The sequence below is a fragment of the Cryptomeria japonica genome, chromosome 8 (assembly GCF_030272615.1).
Source record: "Cryptomeria japonica chromosome 8, Sugi_1.0, whole genome shotgun sequence".
NCBI lineage: Eukaryota > Viridiplantae > Streptophyta > Pinopsida > Cupressales > Cupressaceae > Cryptomeria > Cryptomeria japonica.
In genome coordinates this window covers 558,110,456-558,116,455 of record NC_081412.1, presented here as the reverse complement: position 1 = coordinate 558,116,455, position 6,000 = coordinate 558,110,456, and positions in this window count along the sequence as shown.

Sequence of the window (6,000 nt, the reverse complement as noted above, 5' to 3'; positions counted from 1 at the left end):
TAAAAGGAATTTTTCAAATCATTTCTCACTATCAGTTTTCAAGTGCAGAGCGAAGAAAAGTGATTTGTGCTGCGATTCTGAGAAATTAAGGAACCTTGAAGGAGATTCAAATTTAAATTGCAAATGGTCAAGTGAAGAATGCAAAGCAGTGATTCTGCAACCGACGAAGTGTGAGGTGGAGAAGAATCTGAAAGCCCTAAATTCATGATTTCTGAAAGGTATTTTTTGAGTTTTCAGTTTCTATCATGGATTTTGCATCCCATACTAGCTCTAGTGCATCTATTGATTCAGCAAGCTTTATTCAACACAAGTCTAAATATAATGCCCTATCACAAGTTCCAGCCAGTGTGATAGTAGAAGAGGGAATCTCAGATTCAATAGATTGTAAAATTGAAGACCTAGGGTCTCTAACAATTCACTCGTAGCTAGGTTTATTTTGTTGAAAAGATAAAAAGATCAAACCGGAGTATAGTATTTTGGAGAAAAAGAATCTCCATGATGTTGTTTATTTCCTAGAGGATTTCACAGATGATGACATTAGGATCATTCTGAGTAGAGTTCATGGTGACAAGATGTACCTGGAAAGAATGCATGATATTACAGCACAAGCAACTCATGTCATCACCGGTTTGTGCAATACAGGGGAAGTGCCAGCCCTAAGGATGGTAAGCAAGACTGAAATGTCCAAACTCATCAGTTCAATGAGTGACTCACGAGGTATGACCATCAATTCAATCAAGGACGATCTGGTCAAGTATGCCTACATGGTAATAGGCTACCAGACGCTCTCTGCCAATAGACTTAACTCTATATCTGTTGCAGCAGTAAATGCCGCTTATCAGATGATCAAGGAGGATGCATCATTTGACCTGTACACCAGTATGCAAAGGCAACTCCTATTGAATCTTAAATCAATCAAACAGGATAATGCATTGAGGTTCAAGTTTGGACAACTACTGGTTGGGTTGTTCTTTTACTTCCAAGGCTACTTTTCAGGAGTAGGTGATGTCCAGTGGTCTGTTGACCAACTGGTAACCAAGCAAATCAAGGAAAGCCTTCAAGTAGTTGGAATCGGTTACCTTGAAGTTCTGAATAGGTACTTTGATGAGTTCAGACGCAAAATGAGTTAGAGGATGAGAATATCAGGTGATATTGTCAAGAAATATGAAGATGATATATGTTTCACCATTAAAGTGGATCAATGCATAATGGAGGCTGTTGAGCCCAAACAGGAGGAAGTGAAGCCTATGGGCTATGAGGTAATGAATGATATGGTGGAAGGATATGTGTCTACCCTTATTGCCTCACCACTTGATCCAAAGGAAAGGAGAACCGACACCTACCTAGAAAGGATAACACCGGTTGAGGAACCCTCAGCAAAGAAAGGAAAAGAACCTTTAGTGAAGAAGGAAAAAGTAGTGCCTTCAACATCAGCACTGGCTACTATAGCCAGTCCTACAGTGACCAAGCGGTCACCGGCTAGAAAGAAACCGAAAGTGGCACCTGCTAAAGTGTTCGAGAGAAAGAGGAAGACAAGGAATGCCTCACCAGACTCAAAAGAAACCATGTCTGAGGAAAAACCTAAGAAGACACGACAAGCAAAGAAAAAGACAAAGAATGAACCGACATCATCGTCACCGGTAAATATTGACATCTCCTCCTACAAACCTTTGACACACTATCAAATAACTATCAAAAACATTAGGAGAAAAGTGTTGAATAATTTGATTGATTGTTTTGATGGTTTTAATGATGATGAAAAGGAAGCGGTTGAAAAAGAAATCATTCAGTATTTATGTGTTAATGACCGATCACCTTCAGAAATTAGATCTGAGACACCGAATTCTTTGTATAAGTCCTTAGACAATAAATGGCACATTGCCATAGAGAAGGAATAGGAAATGAGAGAGAAAGTTTTTGCTGAACATTTTCCTGATGTATCAAATTCAAAACTGTTTGAAGTAATGAATAAATACAAAGGCTTCTTCTTCATGAGAAGAAGAAGACTCCTATTACTGGAAGGGAAGGGTCAAGAAGTGCTCAAGAATACACACACTCTTGCTCTAGAAGCTCTTCAGATGCATAGAGTGGCTGAAGCCAACATGAAGGCTAAACAAGAATCGACAATAACTAAACCAGATGAAGTGTTTGATGATGAAGGAAATCCAGTTGTTGAACCTATCGACACTATTGATGTCAATGCTCTGGATGGAGAGGATGTTGCTCAGGGTACACCATGGGAAGCTATAGGATAGGAGAAGTAGGCAGAATATGAAGTAAAGCAAAAGGAAACAAAGGACAAAAAGGAGGAAGCAAAGAAGCAAGCGGAAAAGAAGAAAGAAGAAGAGGAAAAGAAGAAGGATGAAGAGGAGAAGAAGAAGAACAAAGAGGAGAAGAAGAAGAAGGATGAAGAGGAGAAGAAGAAGAATGATGAAGAGGAGAAGAAGAAAAAGGAAGAGGACAAGAAGAAGAAAGAAAAAGATGAGGAGAAACAGAAATAGGAAGAAAAGAGAAAAGAAGAAGAGAAGAAAAGAAAAGAAGAGGAAGAAGAGACAAAGAAACAAGAAGATGCAAGGAAGAAGAAAGACGAAGAGGATGAGGAGAAGAGAAAGGAAGAGGAGAAGCAAAAGGAAGTAGAAAAGAAGAAGGAAGAGGAAGATAAGGCAGAAGTGAAAAGGAAGGAAGCAAAAGAAGAAGGCAGAGGAGGATAAGGAAGAGGAAAAGAGAAAAGAAGCAGAGAAGAAGAAGGCAAAGGAGAACAAGGAAGCTGAAGTGGCAAAGAGAACATAGATGGGGACTCCAAAGGCAACTGGTAGTCAAGCCAAACCGATTGACCTCACCAGTCTTATTGACCTCTAGTCCGCAAGTGAAATGGAGCTGCGACAGAGCATTAAGGTTGCTCAAGAAGGCCCTGAGGTGTTAAGGAGGAAGATGTGATCCAAGCGGCGGTGGACACTCTTACCGGTTTGTTACCCCGTACAAACCTCCCCAGTACCGACTCATCATTGGCACAACTGAAGCTCCTATGCACAGTAGTAGATGATCAAGTGCAGAGCTTAGAGGAGGTAGCAGAGGCAAATGCCAAGAAAGAGCATCAAAAGGCTCTCAACATTGCCCTGGTGAAGAAGCTTAATGAGCTCTAGTTTGAGCTGCAAAAAGCACAGAAGGATATAAGAAATGCTCTAGATGAGGGGAATCTTCTACTCAGCAAGATTTGCCAACCTCATCTATTCTTTGACGATGTGCTTGCACAAAAGTAAAAGCTTCAATCTGATTTGCAGTTATATATGAGCACCTTCAAGTTGTCATATGACTCTTTTACAACTTATGGGCAAACTATTCACCGGTTTCATATCCAGTCTACTAAAATAGAGCATGAGATCAACACCCGGTCATGAGATTTGTAGGAGCTACAACTGGTTCTACTCCCACATCTGCAAATACTTCAGAAGTGCTATCTTAATCTGGATGCCATAATGGCAACATAGGAGATGAGCACAATAGGCGCCATGGAAGAATAGTTATCCCAGATGCAAATAGAGAAAGAAGTGGCAACCTCCCTAATTGAGTCCTGGTCCTTATCTATGAAACAATTTTTGCAGGACTTCAAATCTGTTTTTGACAAGTTTTACTCCTTATTGTCATAAACTCTTATTCTTTTAATCCTAATGACACAGGTTTTAATCTATAATATTTTGTTGTCATTGTTGGAAAAGGGGGAGAAGTATAAATTTTGAATGTTTTGATGTATACTTTCATATTATTTCTGTTAAGAAGTAGTATACATTGTATTTTCTGCAAAAGGGATAGTGTATATGCTTAGGGGGAGTAATTTTGATTTTGGCATATTTTTGTCGTAAAACACTCAGATGTCAAAATTTCCTAAGTGTTGCCATCAATGCCAAAGGGGGAGATTGTTGGCATTTTTGATGATTATGTTGTGATTGTCATTGATGGACACACACTTGCATTGAGATCATTTTTGTATGTATGAGTTATGCTCAACCGACAATTGTTCCAACCGGTATGATGCATTACAGTCCTTAGACTATTCGTGTTTTGCAGAAAGCGTTTACCAATTTGAAGCGGTATGTTAACCCTAAACAATTCAAGGATCTCAAGTGGTACGAAGGATCAAAGCGGCAGAACACATATTTCCCAGTCTTCATTTTGTCAAACTGGCAACCAGCATTTTGCTTGAACTAGTATTTTGTATGAACTGGTAATACTCTATGATGAGTTACCATCCACCGATTGTTTGATGGTGCTGACACTTTAACGGTGCTTTTTGTGTCATGTTACTAGATACGTCTAGATGCATTGAACCTAGGAAATTGTATTGTAATCCTATTGGACCGACATGAAATCAGATTCCTTTATAAGGACATCATGTCTAGGGTTTTAAGTTGTTGTTGTTGCAGTTGATGTTGTTGCTAGGGTTTAAGGTGGTTGAGGAGTCAGAGAGAGTATGAATGTATAGAAGATTGAAGTAATGCTGGAATGCATTAGGAACGAGCTATCAAGGATCTAATCAAGAAATCTATGCTCTTTGTTAGATCACTCACTTGTTGATTACTCACATCTTCGACAAGTCTATAGCCCTTAACTAGGTAGGCCCAAAAGCCTTTTGTAAATCCTCTAAAAAGGTGGTTCACATATGTGGATCTAAAATCCTCTAGCAAGGTAGTCTTTAATCAGACTTATCTCCTAACAGAGATTGAGATTCCTAATAGGATCTGTTCTGGTAAATAACATTGTATGACCTTAACCGGTCTGACATTAACCAGTCTGGTTCCTATTCTACAGATAGTTACTTGTGAGTTCCATCTCACCATGGTTTTTCCCATTTGGGTTTCCATGTCAAAATCTCTTGTGTTATGGTGTTTGTGCTTCTGTGGGTGAATGCATTATTTTCTATTTGGTTTGCATGTATGCTAACTGGTTTGTCTGCTAAAATGTTTTACCAGTTTACTATTATTCTTGCAAAGTGTTTAAGTGCAAAGATTTTTGGCATACTAATTCACCCCCCCCCTCTTAGTATTCATCATTCTTATATTGATGAGAGTTGGTTATGGCATAAGAGGTTGTGTCATGTTAATTTTGATTGTATTATTAAGATCAGTTCAACTAAGGCAGTTAGAGATATACCTAAGATTATGAAGCCTCACAATCCGCTATGTAAGGAATGTCAATTGGGAAAGCAAGTTAGAAGTTCTTTGAAGAGCATACATGATAAATCTAATGATGTACTTGATTTCATTCACACTGATTTATGTGGTCCAGCAAGGACTAAAAGCTTTTAGGTGATAGGTATTTCATGTTGATTATTGATGACTACTCTACAATGATGTGGGTGACTTTTCTAAGGGAGAAGTCTGAATCTTTTGAGAAATTCAAGATCTTTAAAGAAAAGTTTGAAACAGAAACTGGATTGAAAATCAAATTTCTAAGATTAGATCATGGCAGTGAGTTTACTTCTCATGAATTTCATAGTTATTGTGAGACAAATGGAATCAGGAGACAACTATCTACACCTATGACTTCTCAACAAAATGGAGTAGTGGAAAGAAAGAACATAACCATTTTGGATGCAGCAAGATCTATGATAATGGAAGCCAAATTGCCTCATATCTACTAGAGAGAAGCAATGAGTACAACAGTCTACACATTCAACGGAGTTCACATCAAAGGTGAAACTGGTAAGACCCCTTATGAACTATGGTTTGGACATACACCTACTTATAAGTATTTCAGAATCTTTGGAAGTAAATGCTATATCAAAAGAGATGATTCAATTGGAAATTTTGATCCTAGATGTGATGAAGTGATATTTCTTGGTTATTCAATTCAAAGCAAAGCATTATGATGTTATAACAAAAGATTGCAGAAAATTGTGGAAAGTGCTAATGTGAAAGTGGATAAGTAGTACATAAATCATTATATATCATATGACAAGGAACATGACAGTGGAAATGATCATAACTGAACCGGCAATACCTT